This window comes from Centruroides vittatus, unplaced genomic scaffold (assembly GCF_030686945.1).
Source record: "Centruroides vittatus isolate TY-2023 unplaced genomic scaffold, ASM3068694v2 contig_1049, whole genome shotgun sequence".
NCBI classification, from domain to species: Eukaryota; Metazoa; Arthropoda; class Arachnida; order Scorpiones; family Buthidae; genus Centruroides; species Centruroides vittatus.
In genome coordinates this window covers 138,406-156,778 of record NW_027120677.1, presented here as the reverse complement: position 1 = coordinate 156,778, position 18,373 = coordinate 138,406, and the positions used below count along the sequence as shown (strand labels likewise).

Genomic DNA, 18,373 nt, shown 5'->3' with positions numbered 1-18,373 from the left:
TGGATTAACTGAATAAACATTAGCTCGTAAACAGATAGCTAGGTTATTAAACCGATAAAAACGCCATCCTGCCGCTTTGGAGTCGCATAAAATTTTTTATGCAAATCAATTAGAGAATGTGTTATTAATCATTGATTATGCAACCTCTCAATTTTACGTCGATGAGTTTAAAGTTATAAAAAGCAAACTGATTCGAATCCAGGTTGGCTCGGAAATTCTTATGGATGAGTCGAACTGACGTCGGACTAAACGTAGGGCCATTTGACCATCTTCGCTGTAGGACTGGCTGAACTTATGATAGGAATAGAAAATATTTTAATTGTTTTCTGCTCTTGTTGGGCGAAAAGAATTAAATTTAAAATATATACTTAATATGGGTTGATATATCGCATTGGAAAGTCAAATTTTATCATGATTTTGAAATTAAGTTTGATTTATGTTAAATATTTATCAAAAAATATATTATATTAAACAATATATTAATTCGTTATTAATATTTAAAAATTTAATTTGTATTATTTTACAGTTTTTTAAATTTATTTTAATTTTATTTTTACATTAAGTCTTATTCAATATTAGAGGGCGTTGTAGGTCATTTGTAAACATTCTGCAATCATGACAACTGTTCGTGTCACTGTTTATAAGAATTATGAGCATAAATTCATCTATTTTAAAGATGTATGGTATTATTTAATTTATCTACATTAAATTAATATAATGTATTTTATCCATTTTGTTTGTTTATAGCTAAATAAGATAAGAAAATGTATAATAATTCGTTATAGTTAAGCATCAGGCTATGAATTATAATCAGATTTAATGTAATATTGGTTTTTTCATTATTATTATTATTATTTAAAGCAGTTGTTATGGGAAGATTTCGAATTGAAATATGGGAATTATGAATGTAAATCTTGTTTATTTCAAAATTACATTTATAATAATGAGTTGTAAAGAAAATTTTCCAGTGGTTTTAAAAAATAAATTAAAATTATTTTTATTTGATGTAATTTTAAAAAATATATTAGAATGGTTTGTATATAAATCCTTCATTCATTAAAAAAATAAATCAGATATGCTCTATGATGATGGTTTAATTTATCATATAAAAAATTAACTTATAATTTTTGTCCGATCAATACTTGTTTAATGCTTATAAACTGTTTTATTTGCAGTTTTCGTATATTTTCATAAAGATTAATTAAAAATCAATCCATATTTGATGTAAATCTTGTTAATATAACCAAATGAAAGAAGCAGTACACCTTATAATACTCCGGCGATATATTTAATCATCTTTAATCAATGTTAATATAATTGTACCTACAAAGACATAATCAACATTATAAGTAATTTTAAAGCTTTGATTAATTAGATATTTATTTGCTCGACAAATCTGAAATCTAAGTTAAAAAAGAAATCCTCTAAATCCTTATATTTGGTCCTACTGTATTTCAGTTCGTATTGTAAACATATTCAGTGTTGTTCTCTTAAAGAGTGGTGCAATTAAAGTTCTTTTTTTCACTCGATAATATAATTTCTGTAATTTAATTCTATAAATATCAAAGTAATCAATGTTTTAGAATTATCTGTAATACTGATTTTGTCTACAATTGAATGGTTATATGAATAAGATTTGAATCAAGTGTATGCGAAGTTTTAACTAATGTTTATACTTATTGCAAAGGAAATTATAAAGATAAAAATTAATTCAAAATTAATGTTTACATGATATAAATCTTATTAATATAACCATACAATTGAAGATCAGCTTTATTTTATATTTTATTATTATCTTAGATTTATTTTGAATGTTTATTATCATTCTTTATTTTGTTTTGCTTTTGTGTCAAATATTAATAGATATTATTAATAATTGTTTTATTAATAACAAAATATATATTATGCACTATGATTTATATTTCATTTTTTGTTTTATTAATAACTTATTATCATTTATTCTTATGGGAAATGTATTTTATCTTTATTCCTTTGTTTCCCTTTATTTTCCTATATAAGCAGAGGGTGTACTATAGATTACCCCCTATGGAATTTCAGGACTTTGATTATATACAGTATTAAAATTCATTATGAAATCTAATTTTGAATAAAATTAATTAATTCAAAAAATTAATTTGTTTTAATATACAGTTTGAAGGCATTACAGTTCCTTTAATTGTAAATTTGAATTTAAAAAAGTGTTTTATTACTTTCTTGTTGAAATAAGTGTTTTTTTCATTTTGAAATTTGATTTTTTATAATAATCTTCACTCTTTAGCATCTTATATCTTCATATATAATAAAAGGAATCTATAGATATCTGTCTATAGATAGAAGTTGCCTAGCAATAATAAATTAAATGTATCAATGCGAAGTTAATTTCACTTGGTCAATCTTCCATTAACTTTAGCAATAAATTTTTAAGTATTTCAATGAATAGCTTCTAGTAAGTATATTAGAATAGAGAGTTTTTAGAAATTAATTTTTTATGGTTTATTTTTATGTATTTTTTTAGTAAAATGTTTTATTTGTGTGTTATTTTTATGTTAAATATATAGTGAACAGTAAGAAACATATTTCTTTACATTGTCATTATATAATAAATATTTTCTTAATAAAAAGTTTTCATTTGTTACTCCATTATTAAATTTAAGTAAAGCAATAAAACATCAACTAAATAAAAATTGCAATTTTTTTAAGCTAAAGCATTTATAGAAATTATTCCACATCTTCAAAAGTTTCTTATATCTTGTCACTTAATATATATAGAACATTTTCTTATAGCTTTGTCAGTTAACATTTATAGAACAGCTTCTATAAATGTTAAGTGACAAAGCTATTATATAAAAGAATTAACTGCAGTTGAGAAATAGTGTTTGAAAATATTTTTAGAATTTTGAATTTTTAAAATGATTTTCATTAATTAATTTTTCATATGTTTTAAATAGAATTGTATATTAATAAGTTATAATTCTTACTAATTATAATATTACAGCACTTAAGTAAATATGTATAACAGTCAGAGCTAAACAGATTTGAATAATTTAAACTGTAAATATATTTAAAAATTCTATATTTTTATTTTGAATGTTTAAGTGTTAATAAGAATGAAAATATCCATTTCTATTTAACAATATCATTAATTTATCTGATCTATTCATATGAATCTATTTGATATAAAAACAGAAACAATTTCAATAAATAATTTCATTTTTAACAAAGTTATAGGTCCAAAAATAACTATGTAATTCCTATTATTATTATTATTATTATTATTATGTTGGGTTAAGTGAGATATACTCGGTTAACACCGGTGGCTGTGTACTATGCCAGACCAAAGTCAAGGCATAGTAACCAAAACAGAAATTAAAGAAATGTATCAGTGTGTGTGTCTGTATTCAGGAATTTTCTCACAATATGACATGTATTCAATATAGTGGCCTTCTGTAGTGTGATGTACCGTATTTTACGGACTATAAGACGCACTTTTTTCTTCGAAAAATTGCCTCCAAAATTCAGGTGCGTCTTATAGTCCTGTAGCGTCTTATAGGTATTTTTTTAAAAAATTGCTTAAAAATTAAGGCGCGTCTTATAGTCCGTAAAATACGGTATGTGTTTCTGTTCAATTGTAATGTGCCCAGGCTTTTGTGTAGTGTGTGTGGTATGACACCTGTAGAGGAGAGAACGACAGGTACAATAAGCACCCTATCCATCCTCCACAGATACCTTATTTCCTGGGCGAGTTCTGTGTACTTGCTAATTTTTTCAGTGCATGCGTTTTGTATATTGTGAGTGTTTGGAATGGATATGTCTATAATGTATGTGATTTTATTGTGTTTGTCAATGAGTGTGATGTCTGGTCTGTTGTGGTAAATTGTTTTATCTGTGATTATGGCTCTGTCGTAGTACATTTTGTGTGTGTTGTTTTCCAATACTGTCTGTGGAATGTATTTGTAGTATGGTTTGTGGATGTCTACTAATTTGTGTTTCTTTGCAAGCTCTTGGTGTATTATATTTGCTACTTGATTATGTCTGTGTAAATAATCTGTCTGTGCCAAGAGCTTGCAACTGGAGGTGATGTGTTGTATAGTTTCTGGCATGATGTGACATTTTCTGCATGTGTTATTTGTGAGTGTTGCATCTTTGAGTATGTGTTTTCTGTAGTTTTTAGTATTTATGACCTGATCCTGTATGACGATCATGAATCTTTCCGTCTCCCCAAAGAGGCATCCCGAGCTAACCAGCTGTTTGACGGAGTTTTGTCAACAAAATCCTGGGCCAGATCATAAGGATGCCTGCCATGGAGTGCCTTTCGAGCCCACAATTGCTTAATGGTGTCTATGCTTTTTATATGTTGTGTTGTGTCCATATGATGTGAGCGTAAGTTTAATGGTGTGTTATTCGAGTCTGCTAGAGTTACTGCTTTATGTAATTGTGATGTTTCTTGTTTTTTGTAGAAAAACTCTCGCAGTGACTGTATTTGTTTGTAGTGAAGGTTAACTATGTCAATCAGGCCACGTCTGCCATCTTTACGTGGAAGGGTTAATCTTTCTGTGGCGGATTTAGGATGATGTTGTTTATACTTAGTAAGTGTTGTTCTTGTTTTCCTTTGGAGTTGCTCAAGATCTGTGTGAGTCCAATGTATAACTCCAAAAGAATATGTAAGTACTGGAATGACATACGTGTTTATTGCTTTGACTGTATGTTTTGCATTTAACTGTGTTCTGAGAATAGCATTTAACCTACTTTGGTATTCTTTAATTAATCTTTGCTTTATTTGTGTATGTTCTGTTAGTTTGGCCTGTTGGAATCCTAAATACTTGTAGAACTCGCCCTCTTCCATAGATTCAATAACGTCTCCATTTCCAAGTGCAAAATCTTCTTTCTTCAGGATTCCTTTTTCTATGTGAAGTGTTTTGCATTTATCTGGGCCAAATTCCATTTGTATGTCCTTGGTGTATGAATGTGTGATTTGTAGGAGTTGATGAAGTTGTTTTTGTGTGGATGCATAAAGTTTTATGTCATCCATGTGCATGAGATGTGACAGTGTAAACTGTGTTGTTTTTTCATGCCTGATATTGTAGCCATATTGTGTGTTGTCTAACATGTTGGATAATGGGTTCAAGGCGAGGCAGAACCAGAGAGGACTCAAGGAATCTCGTTGAAAAATTCCTCGCCTAATAAAAATTTGGTTTGTTTGTATGGAAGTGTTACTAACCCTGAGATGTAGTGTTGTTCTCCAATGCTGCATAGTTATTATAATTATTATAACCCAAATAATTTTTATTTTCCCAACTATTATATATAACAGAAGGAAAGTATGGAGATAAGTCAAAAAATGACCCCAAGATTTTTACATTTTTAGATTTAGGACACCTTGAAATGTCTAGAAATGCAAAAAATTCAGGGGTTTTTCTCTATGTATGGATGTGTTTGTGTGTGAGTGGCATGATTTTGTTCGTCCTCTTTGAAGCTTAATAACTCTTGTGCGTTTTGTCGAAAATTTCTGAAATTTTGCAGGGAGGTTTGTTTTCTAGGGAGATTGATGCTATTAAATTTTAGTGATTAAAGGTTGAGGGGTAAGGATATAAAGGGAGATATAAGGGAAAATATAGGGGGTCATGCGTGTCTCCATTAGGGAGTTACTTAATGACGATTTTACTCATTACTAGTATTTACAATTTTTTATAAAACCCATTCCTACCCTGAAAATTCGTTTTTTTTCCATTTTATTACTTGCCTACCTCATTACTGCATGTCCTGTAAAGTGTTTGTTTAGAAAGTGTGACGTTAATTAACACTTTCTTCTTGTAATTAATGATTGTTTATTTTCTTATCATTTCCAAGTAGCTTGTCATAGTCAATGCCAAACAAAACATGTGTTGTAATGCTGTAATTGTTATATATTTAATTTGCTAGTAGAGTACTTTAAACTCAGACAAACCTTTCTTCTAAGCAGTTATATTGTAGTATGTCTGGTAAGTATCTAATAAGATTAATGCATTATACTTTGTATTTTGACTTCCTAACTTTATTACGCTGTGATTTTTATCTAAACTTTTTGTTTTTGTACTAACTATAAAACAACAACTTTTTAAATAAAGAGAAAATTTAGTTAAAGTGAAGGTATGAAGCGTAATTATTATCTTTAACTTATTTTTGTTGTTCTATTCTGAATCGACAATGTCCGAAAATACCCGATTAATTTATCATACAAAATTCGGCACATTATAAACATAGAAATCATGTCTTTTGAATTTTTTTATTATAATGACACAGTTTTATTTATTTATACAGAATTAAATTAGAATTAAGTAAATTTTTTTTAGCTATATAATATATGTATAGTGTATAATATATATTTTTTTGTATAAATTTAAAATTATTAATATGTCAGGGAAAAAGTTTTATTAGAATTACATCTACAATTCTTTCTTAGTTCATAATTTGACAGTCATTTTTCTAATATATTATTAAAATAAGGCTAAAATTTTATAAATGGGATAAAATTATATGGTTTTTGATCTGTTTTTTCATAATGACTGATTCAAATACTTATATGGATTTAAAATGTAAACTTAAAATTTTGAAGATTTAATAATGAATTATTACATAAATTCAAATGCGTATTTAGAAGAAAGTTAAGGTCTAAATTCTTATATAGCTAATTCATTAGCTTATTTTTCAAATAGTTATTTAATTATGATTTAATAATTGAGGTATTATAATGTTAAAATTATCAATTTACAAATACAAATATAACAGTTTGATTATTAAGTGATCTTAGTATTTCGTTAATATGATTTGTATATTATATGCATTGTAAAATTTCAGTGAACAAAATTTTATAATATGGTATTCTGAGATTAATTTTTTATTGCTTTTTTTAAAAGAAATTTTTCTATAAATTCTAATGATTTTCTTATATAGTTTTTACTATCAGAAGTTATATTATAGAAAGAATAAAATAATATGATTAATGACAGTCATGCACAAAGATTTATGCGTGAATAAATCCAAAACTAAATGGTATTTATAAAATCTGGAAATAATTCAAATTATGTATTTTTTTAAAATTAATGATTTTAAATTTAATTTATATTTTTTTCATTTAAATTAATTTGTATATATATACTGTTAAATAATTAAATTATTATATTGTTAAACAGTATTTACACAAATGGTGAATTATATTATTATTATTTAACATGGTTTAATGATAGAAAAAAATATTATAAAGAAAAATATTCAATTTTATTTAAATATTTTTTATATAATCTGTATTCTTTCAAGAAGAATCTGCTTTAGTAAAAACACAAATATAACAACGTATAAACATGGAATTAGTTAAATATCACAGATTATTTTATTAGATCATAACTCAGAATATAGGTTGGATATCTAAAAAATTATATTTTATTTGTTTCTGTTTTTTATTAAATTAGTATAGTAGACTCTCAAATTAGTTTAGTAGACTCTCAATAATTTGGTCTCAGTTATCTGGCATATCTTCCATGTGATTGCTGTGTGCTTCTATTTCTATAGAAATGTTAGTCATGTCACACATTTCACTTTTCTGTTTATTTAGGTTTAATTTCTTTGTACAGTATTGCATTTCAATGAGCAGTTTTATTTGCATGTCTTCCAATGGTGAGATTCTGCTGGTTTGCACCAGTTTATCAGTTTAGCTTTCTAAAATCATCTTAGTTCGATAAATGGATTGTTAACATTTTACTTGTAATATTTATTTGGGCAATTATGCAAGCATCTGTGTTTGTGTAAGGCTACCAACTTTTTACGGCTTCATGAATACTGGAGTGGAACAAAAGAGAAAATCTATACAATAGAGCAATAAGTGTGAGCAGAGTCATCAAGAGTATGGGGCTCAGGTACAGTGGGCCCTTTTTTGCCTCATGGTGATCTTCTTTAGCTATTATTTTTTTGAACGTTTGAAATACATAGAATGTTTCTTTATTGCTAAAAAGCAGTTTGTTATTGAGAACTTATTGCTATTATTATGATTGATCTGTGACCACCAATCATACACAAGCATTTGATGTTTCTGCTCAACTCATGGGTGCGATTGATAAGTTTTAGAAACAAATAGCTGTGTCCCTGGGAAATACAGGACAATAAATATATTTCAGGAATGTTTTTATGCATTAATGAGTTTCTGAAATTTTTCAATTTTAGATTTCCTATAAACCAAAAGATATATATACAAGTATATATAATAATAATAATAATAATTCAAATATACAATGTTTAAAGTTAAATGAATTTTATTTGTAATTTTTAAAATAACATTTTAGAAAATCAAAAGCACAGATTGATTTATCAGTAAACTGGCTTCTTAATTTTGTTAGGAATTCTCAAAAATAAAAAAAATTCTTTTGTGTTTTGTACATGTTGCTTTAATGGACACCAATTAATATGACATAATTCAAATTTTTTTTTTTCGTTTTTGTTCTTTCTGCCCTGTTGGCACTAATTGTGCTATTCTTTCAAAGGTTTGGCCGTTATTGGGCTGCAATTGAAAAACTGTAGATCTATAAATTCCCACTGTCATCTGTCTGTCTAATGAAAGAATGAAAGCCGAGACCAGATATGGAAAGCTTAAGAGCAGGAGGCCTTAATTAGCTATATACAAAATATTCCAGTGCAAACTGGAAGTCAGGTTATTTCAATTCAAAAATTTTCCCCTGAAAGGAGTTAGATACATGATTGGCATGACTATTGTTAATGGAAAAGTATGTTGTACAGGGGCAAGCCACTACTAATTTGAGGTGGAGAGACTATATTTTAAATTTCAGCCCAGCATTGTGACAATGTCAAAATAAATAATTGTGTAATGATTTTTCACATACTAATATACTAAATTATAAATTTATTATACTGATTATCTTTATTGTTTTGTATATTTTTTCAATATGCATCTAAATGAAAAAAATAACATACACATAAACACACATAAATTTATAAATAAGTATTGTTTTTATACTTAAAAGGCTATTAGTCCCACCACTTCTGAGTTCATGTCATTCATTGTCTTTAGGCCTATAGGCTACACACACAATAATCTTGCATTCTTACTGATATGGTACCCCTCTGTGCAAGGAATGGCTGGATTAGCATGAGTTTATTGTATTACTTTACATTATTTTTATCATTTTAATATCTTAACATCCAACTTACTTCATGTAGAATAATGCAATGGTTCTTTCATTTAATTTTTTTATTACAAATTTAATAAAAGAACACAATACAATTGAATATCATAAAATTTTCCATAAAGGTTTAAAAAATCAGAATTCAAACTTTTCTCAGATGTCATATTCTGTTAGAATACGTATCCTCTTTTATAGAAGATAGTAATTGTCAGGAATATGATATTGACAGTTAAGAAGATAACACACGGGCAGATCTAGGTTTTCGGGGCCTAGGGCTTATTGAAGTCCAATGGAGGCCCCATTTTTTGTTAATACAAATAACACTACAAATTACCATTATTATTGTATTATTAATATTAACTATTTTTTACTATACGATAAGTGCTCATTGTTAATGAGAAAGTATCAAAAATTTATGATGATGATGCAATTTTTGTGGGCCCTTGACACGTGGGGGTCCAGGAAAACATAGGGCCATTATATGTAACATATAATGCCGATCTCAGCGTTTTCTCCCATTTTATTATAACCTTAACAGTAATTTTATATATTCCTTTAAAATTTTTTTTCTTTATGTAAAGTAAAATTGATTTTTTAATAAATATATAGTAGAGAGATAATATTTAAATCTTTGTATATATTTATTTTTTATGCATGCACTTTATGCAAAATTTCAAAAATTAAGTTAATTTTTTTTTGAAGTTTTATATTATATATAATATAAAATTAAACAAATCAAATTGAAGTTTTGCATTCATTGCATGCATTAAAAGATAAATGTTATACATATATGCATACTTATCAAATTAAAAAAGTAGTTAAAAATGACTCATGTATACAATTTATAAAATTTTGATTATATTTTATACCAGAATGTGAAATTAAGTTATTGAAATTAATTAATGACCGGAAAATCAGATACATTGTCATCTGTTAAAAGTTTAACGATTAGTAAATTTGAAATAATGTAATTAAATTTTGAAAATGTGTGAAAACATCTGCTGGATAAAGATTTGAACCTGTGACTTTTCTAGCAGGAATGCATTGTCAATTATATCATTTTAATTCTAGACAGAATTTGAAGCAGATGTGCATATATTAATTGTAGAATATAATGATTGTGATGATTAATCTATATCAATAATTCATTCATTAATCATGAAATCATTCAATTAGCATCAATTATAACCTTAGAAACAGTCTAGTAAATTTTATTTTTTCATTTAAACAAAACAAAAAACATATTACACAGTTATATTTTCAAAATAAAGATGACAGATGTGTCAGGAACACAAAACAAATGTTTATTTAGTCCCAGACAGTTTCGACAATAGTTCCGTATACAAAGAGACAATACACTATAGTTCCAACCTACATGTGCAAGGCAACGGCCAGTGGTGATATTCGAAATATTTAACAAGGGGTTCGCTAGCAGAAAATTTTTCCCTGATAATCACCGACAAGCCAAATGGAAGTTTTGGCTAGAAATAAATACAGTACCTTTTCTTGCAACCATATATCTAACAATCAGTGGCGTATTTAGAACGTAACGAGCCATGGGAGAATGCCAGGTAACAATAGTATTTTAGAGCGGTCGACCTTTTTTTTTTGTTTTTTTTTTCAAGGCAGAGAAATTCTTTACCGCAATATGGTGCTTCTAGAAATAGGCACATGTCATCATCTCTCGAGATACATTATACTTTTTCTTTCGCTGTCCATAGCCCGACACGTGTTCCACAGCCATCTTGTATTGTCTCGCGCGCGTGGCATTCTGGGATCTCTCTTATGACTGGATCTACTTTCAAGAACACTCTTGAATCAATCGCGATTAAACCTCGATTGAAACGGTCGAGAGAGATTGCACCAAGACATACTCCCTGACCTTGCTCACAATCTAGATTGAAATGCTCGGTGCACATGGGGTATAAGGTCCTAGTTTAGTAGTATTACAGAGTATAATACGCATATTTTAATATATTTAAAAAAAAAACAAACTCACTGAGAAATGTTCCGTGTGTTTAACAAGGTTCGGGAAACTGAAAATTTTAACAATGGGTTCAGGCGAACCTGTGCAAACTGGCCGAATATCACCACTGGCAACAGCTACAGTTTCATCTTGAATAGTTTCACGTTCGACCAGAACATTGGGTTTACTGCACACAATCTACAATTCAACATCTGGTGATTTCAACAGGACTATAGTAAACTTCAATCTAAATAATAATAATTCTTCTGGTTCTGATACCAAAACTTATGATAGAACCCTGTCATTCCGTTCAAACCTTCTCCCTAAACCTAAAACACACTATTTTGATGTTTTAGAATAAACAAATATTCATTCCATCAAACTTTGATTCAAATATTGTTGAATGCCCTAGATTTATATATTTAAATATTGAATTAACTTAAAATTCTGCAGGAATCCTAACAACTATTCAAAATCTAGAAGAAATATTCTGTTTTACGAAGGCTATTTTTTAAATAAGGTCCGTTTTTTAATAAGAAGAAAAATACTGTAAATATCGTTAAAATATATTTTTTCCATATTCTACATACTTTTATCTACTGTTCTACATAATTTCCATTTTGTTTAAACATTTGTCATACCGCTCAACAATTTTTTGAATTCCAACTTCAAAGAAATCTGCCACCTGTCAAGAAGCCCAATCCACGACTGCAGTTTTCACTTCTTCTTTGTCGTTGAAATGTTGACCACCAAGGAACTCCTTTAAGTATCGAAACAAGTGAAAATCACTGGGTGCAAGGTCTGGACTGTGTGGATGATCGTATCGAGTTAAAACAATAAAGCACTGTTTAATATTTGTTTTTTGATCATCAGAAAGCAGTCTTGGAATGCACTGAGAAAACAATTTTTGATAATTCAGTTTCTCTGAAACAATGGTATGCAAAACTGATTTTGAAATCTGTGGAAATTCAATTGATAAAGTTGAAATCGTGAATCGTCAGTCCTCTTGAATTTTGTTATCCACATCACGAATCAAATCTACAGAAATCAGAGAAGATCGGCTAGGGCGTGGCTCATCATGCACATTAACTCGCCCATCCTTGAACATTCTTATCCATTTTCGAACTTTACTGTCACTCATAGCATTATCACCGTAAACTTCACAAATCTGACGGTGAATTTCCGCTGCTGCCAAGTTTCTTGCATTCAAGAATCGAATAACAGATCGTATCTCACATTTGGCGGGAGACTCAATTTTCTTAAACATTTTAAACTTCTACAGCTCAGCATACAGACAGACGATATGGCTGCAAATGGCGTCAAAACGCGTGCCAAGCTTGCTCGGAGCAGAAGTGTATGCATACTGTTGTGATTGTGCATTATTCTCACTTTCATTCACAAACGGACCTTATTTAAAAAATAGCCCTCGTATATTACTATTACTGCTTTCATATTTTATTATTATATAAGATTTACAAGAAAATGAATAAACTGGGAAGTAGAAATAATAAACAGTTCAAAATGTGAGGTTATAATAATGTACAATCTGTCCAATAATTAACATTTACAACCAATTTGTAAAAAATCCAAATTATGAGGATATATATCCTTCTCTACATAACAAATGCTTTGTGTAATTTGTCTTTATACTTGGTGAAAAGTATTTCTGTACTGTAAATTATGGTTTTATATGTGAATAAATACAGCATATATATACTGTATATTTCTGCTGATAAGACAACCTTTGGATAAGATGAGGTATAAATTTTCGTCAAAGTTTTATAGTTTTAGCATATACCAGGTTGTTCAATAAGTTTTGTCGTTCGATAAAAAAAACACAATTTTATGGTTTGAAATACATTTTATTATTCAATATAATTTCCCTGAACTTCAATACACTTGTTCCAGTGATCTTCTAATTTATGGATTCCATCCCTGAAGTGAGAATCCGGAAGACTGTCGAAATACGCTTCCACGGCTGCTATTACCTCTTCGTTCGATGAAAATCGTTTCTCACACATGAATTTTTTGAGATGTGAGAACAGCCAGAAGTCAGAGGGAGCTAAATCTGGCAAATAGGGAGGATGTTGCAACAATTCGTATTTTAATTCACTGATTTTCGCTATGGTTTTTTGAGCTGTATGAGAGGGTGCGTTATCTTGATGAAAAATGATTTTTTTCTTCTGTAAACCAGGTCTTTTCTCACAAATTTTTACATCCAGCTGGTCCAAAAGATTACAATAATAGTCTGAGTTTATTGTTTTACCAGTTTGGAGATAATCCACGAACAATATTCCTTCTGCATCCCAAAAAACTGATGCTAACACCTTCTTGGCCGATTTCTGGACCCTAACTCGCTTCGGAGCCGAAGTACCGGGTTCACACCACTCCTTAGCCTCTTGTTTTGATTCAGGATCATGATGGTAGACCCAAGTCTCATCCATAGTAATGAAACGACGCACAAAATCCTTTTTATTTTTTCTAAAACGCTCCAAATGTTGCTGAGAAAGTTGCATTCGAATGTGTTTTTGTTCCATAGTTAGCGAATGCGGCACCCATTGTGCACACAGCTTTCTGTAACCCAAAACATCAGCCAAAATATTGCTCACACTGCCTAATGAGATCCCTAGGGCTTCTACTAAATCTCTCTCAGTTAATCGACGATCTTCCAAAACCATATGCTGTATTTTTGCTACGATTTCTGGTGTTGATGCACTTTTTGGACGTCCTTCACGTGGATCGTCTTCAAGACTTGTATGGCCACGTTTAAATTCAGCAACCCATCTTTCTACTGTTCTAATTGAAGGTGAAGAGTCCTTATACACTTTTACCAATCGTTCATAAATTTGTTTTGGTGCTACACCTTCCAAAAATAAGAATTTTATCACTGCACGATATTCAATTTTTTCCATTGTAAAAAAATACACTGACATGTCAACTTTGAACAGCTGCAAATATAGAAATGAGTTGACAGATCTACATGAAACTTCACACGTGTTTATAAAAAAGTAGTACTATTTTTAGAGTAATAAAACGACAAACCTAATAGCGCCATCTCTTATTGAACGACAAAACTTATTGAACAACCTGGTATCTGTCCTATAAGACGACCCCCAAACTATCAACAGCCTATGAATTTAGTTTAGATCAGCGATCGTCATCTGGATAATAATATTGTATAGCATATACGGAATTATGTCCTATTCGTAATTTTTCAAACAAACAAATTTTATTTTCTGCCTTGCTATTGTTGCAAACGTTCGCCCTGATTCAGGCATTCGGGTAATGACCTTGACTATTCACAAAAATGTCGTATGGGCTATTCTATTTTGTGGACATGCCCTACTCTCTACTAGTAAATAATTACAGTTTGTCCGTTTTTTTATAATGGTTTTAATTTATATAAATTTCAATCTAATTTTTTTGTATCTGTCCTATAAGATGACTGCGGATTTTGGGGGCCTTTTTTTTACGATTCAATTATCGTCTTATCTGCGGAAATATACGGTACGTAATTTTTTTTAGCATCATTCCTTGTAATCTTTCTTATACCATTGATGTTTTACAGATACTAGCCAGATTACTCATTAAATATTTGGTTAGATTAGAATATGACTTGCCAATTAGTTTAATGTCATGGTCACTAGAATTTTAAATTATATTTATACTGAATAAAATCTCGAAACATTTTCATAAATACTATTCATTTCTTCATTCTTAACTTTACAAAATTTACTTGTGAAAAAAATTAAGATTTTTGAAATTATTTTCAAAATTTGAGAAATAAGTTTAGTTAAAATTCAGATTTTTTAAAAATTTTAAATCAGCTTATAATTTTTACATATTGCTTTTTGAATATTTCACTTAATACAACATTCTTAATAGAAAACTTATTTTCACCCATTTTTGTGAATACTCAAAAGATTTTATTCTGGACAGAACTGCTTCAGAAAGTATGTTCACTCATTGTTAAATCTGTCAATGATAGTCTGTTTGATTAATTTTTTCTATTATTTATGTATTATTTGAATTACAATATAACAAATTCCACAATTTCTGCCAAAAAATTTCTGCTTATATAACTAGAAGAGAATTCCATAAATTTATAACTCATTTATTAATAAAATAAATTATTTTAAATTAAAGTCAAACAATATAAGCGAACAGTTTCAAAATAAAATAATTTCAATTAGTTGTTTATTTTTTACTTCATGTTTTATTTTATTTATTTTTAAAACTGATTCATGTTCTAGATACAGTGGTACCTCGGTATACGTCTGCTTTAGAATACGTCCAATTCGGAATACGTCCTGTTTGGACGAAACAAATTTTGCTCGGTATACGACTTAATTATACGCGCTGTCTATGAACAAGTAGCACTATCGGTGTACTAGACCAGACTAGACGTTCGCGGTGCCACGATTTATAACTTTGTTAAATTTCTTTTGATTTTAATTTGTAAGTAAAATTTTATTGTTTTTATTAATCATGAATTGCAAAAAGGCAAATGAAAAGCAACAGAAAACTTTAAAAAAAATGACTAGAATCACAATGGAACTGAAAAAAGAGATTGTTGAGAAATATGAAGGTGGCATGCGTGTTCGAGATTTAACTGTTGCATACCGTATTCTGAGAACGACGATATCGACAATCATGAAAAATAAATACATTATTAAATCTGCTAACGTTGCGAAAGGGGTTAAATCAATTTATAAACAGAGATCAAAGATATTAGATCATGTTGAGAAATTGTCTTTTGGAGAGTTTGATTTGATTTTGATTTAATGATTTAAATAATACGTGGTACGATCTAAAAGTTCGGGGACTGCAGTAATCTATGACAACAAAAGCATGTATTTGAAGTTACAGCGTATGAAATGGATTTTACCAAACCACCTCTACGTGTTCAGGTTAATTTCACCCATGTCATATGATTAAACCGCGATCGCTGCTGTTTTTTTCTGGAGATAGTTACCCTTGTTCTGCGACGTAATAAAAGTGGAGTTTCAAGAACAACCTCCAACATTTCGACTTCACCGTGACTTTTCACCGTAGAATCACCGTACACCTTTCTTAGCAATTTTAAAATCTCCGTAGGTGTTTTACCTAAACGCTGACTAAATTTAATGTTGGAGGTTGTTCTTGAAACTCCATTTTTATTACGTCGCAGAACAAAGGTAACTATCTCCGGAAAAAAACAGCAGCGCTCACGGTTTAATCACATGACATGGGTGAAATTAACCTGAACACGTAGAGGTGGTTTGGTAAAACCCATTTCATACGCTGTAACTTCAAATACAGTCAAACCTGTTTTTATGCGCTCTTTTTATGTGCGATTTTTATTTGTGTGATTTTTTAATGCGAATTTTTAATTTGTGCGGTTTTTTTTGTGCGATTTTTTATTTGTGCGGTATAGTTGGCGACCAGTCTCGTGCGATTCGTCATGTCTCACGTTGACTTATTATAGCTAAATAAACTTATTATAGCATAAATGAACTTATTATAGTAATATTATTGCATGAATATGCGAAAAATGAAATAATTTACTTTTTAAGTCAACAAAACACCACCTGGACAAAAATATGTAAAACAGACGATAGACCAGACAATGCAGTCAAGTGCTGACATCTGTTGTCAATAAATTCTATTTTGTACGGTTTTGAGTTATTTTCTATGTGAGACTTCTTTTATGCGGTCCCTATTGACCGCATGAAAAAATATATTTTTAATTGTGTTGCGAAAACTATTTTTTATAGCCCCTTGTGAAGTTTCGTGCGATTTTTTTTATGCGTTTTTTTTAATGCTGTCCCTATCCCCCGCATAAAAACAGGTTTGACTGTACATGCTTTTGTTGTCATAGATTACTGCAGTCCCCGAACTTTTGGATCGTACCACGTATAACACAATGTACTGTAATAACTTTAAAAATCTATAATAAAATTTATTTTTTATTAATGTGTTCAAACAATGTTTAAATTATTTTACAACCCCATTAATATACCATATCAATACAGGATTTTTTTACATGAGAACAGATTAATCATTTTTACATTACTTCTTATGGGAAAGGTTGGTTTGGTATACATCCAGTTCTGTATAAGTCTGGAACTGATTAAGGTCGTATACCAAGGTTCCACTGTATTTCAGACTTTTGTCTATTCCCTGATGATGCAATTTGCCAAAAGCATTTATAATAAACTTTATATTAATTTGATTCAAATCCTCTTTCTTGGAACAAATATTTTTTCAAAAATTCAAGGACTTGTTGAATTCTATTGATGGGCATATAGCAGGGATGGGCAACCCGCGGCCCTCGGGCCGCATGCGGCCCGCAGTAATATTTTTTGCGGCCTGCATGGCATAAAATATGAATAAATATATCAATTTCTCAGCTTAATGAGATATTCAACAAAAATTCAAACGTTATTTTCTACAACTTATATTTGTGAATAGTTTTTTTGCAATGAATTTAGTAAAAATTAAAACAAGAAACCGACTAACAGACACATGGAAACTAATTTAAAACTAGCGGTGACTAATATTTGGCTAAATATTTCCGATATATTACGTTTAGATCAGTGCCAGAAGCTATATTAAGTATGTCTATGCTAATTTATAATTATATATGAATAAAGAATTGTGATTTACCGACAGTTCCCCCCTCTTTTCTCTTGTGTGCGGCCCGCATCAGTTCAAAAGTTTTGAAATGCGGCTCTTACTTAGAAAAAGGTTGCCCATCCCTGGGCATATAGTCTGTGAAAGTTTGAGTTTTCTAAGTTTTTGCTCCAAGAAAAGCTGTTTGAATTGAGGAGCTTCATTAGCAAATATATTTATTTACGAGCAAATATTTATTTTGATGCCAAGCTGCAATTTTTAATCATATATTTTAAATTTATTTAATTTAAAATATGTTCTCTATCTCAAATTAGTAGTGTCTTGCCGCTGTGCAACATACTTTCCCTGTTAGATGGCTGGCATGATTTTATTACTAACTCCTTTCTGGTAAAAGTTTTTAAATTGAAAATACATGACTTTATAAACCAAAAGTTCATATATAGTTAATTGAGGCCTTTTTCCCCTAAGCTTACCATATCTGGTCTTGACTTTCATCTATCTAACTCTGTTCTCGAGATTAAGGAATGACAGTTGAAATTTATAGGTGTACAATTTTTCCAAATTGCAGTCCAATAAACATATTTATTATTTATGCACTGTTGGAATAAATCATGGGTATTTT

General features: G+C 29.5%; 1 protein-coding gene across 3 annotated transcripts in view; it reads left to right on the top strand.

The window, feature by feature from the left end:
- The first annotated feature begins 602 nt into the window (after window positions 1-602).
- The window catches only part of LOC136970554 (cytosolic carboxypeptidase-like protein 5), a 58,217-nt gene continuing 40,446 nt past the window's right edge, over window positions 603-18,373 (top strand). For 2 of the 3 annotated variants that reach the window (XM_067265018.1, XM_067265003.1), the window contains exon 1: window positions 603-678. The gene's annotated coding sequence lies outside the window, so the exon portion shown is untranslated. Of the gene's footprint in view, window positions 679-2,352; window positions 2,447-18,373 lie in introns of those variants that run through there. The other variant, XM_067265011.1, reaches the window with a different exon arrangement.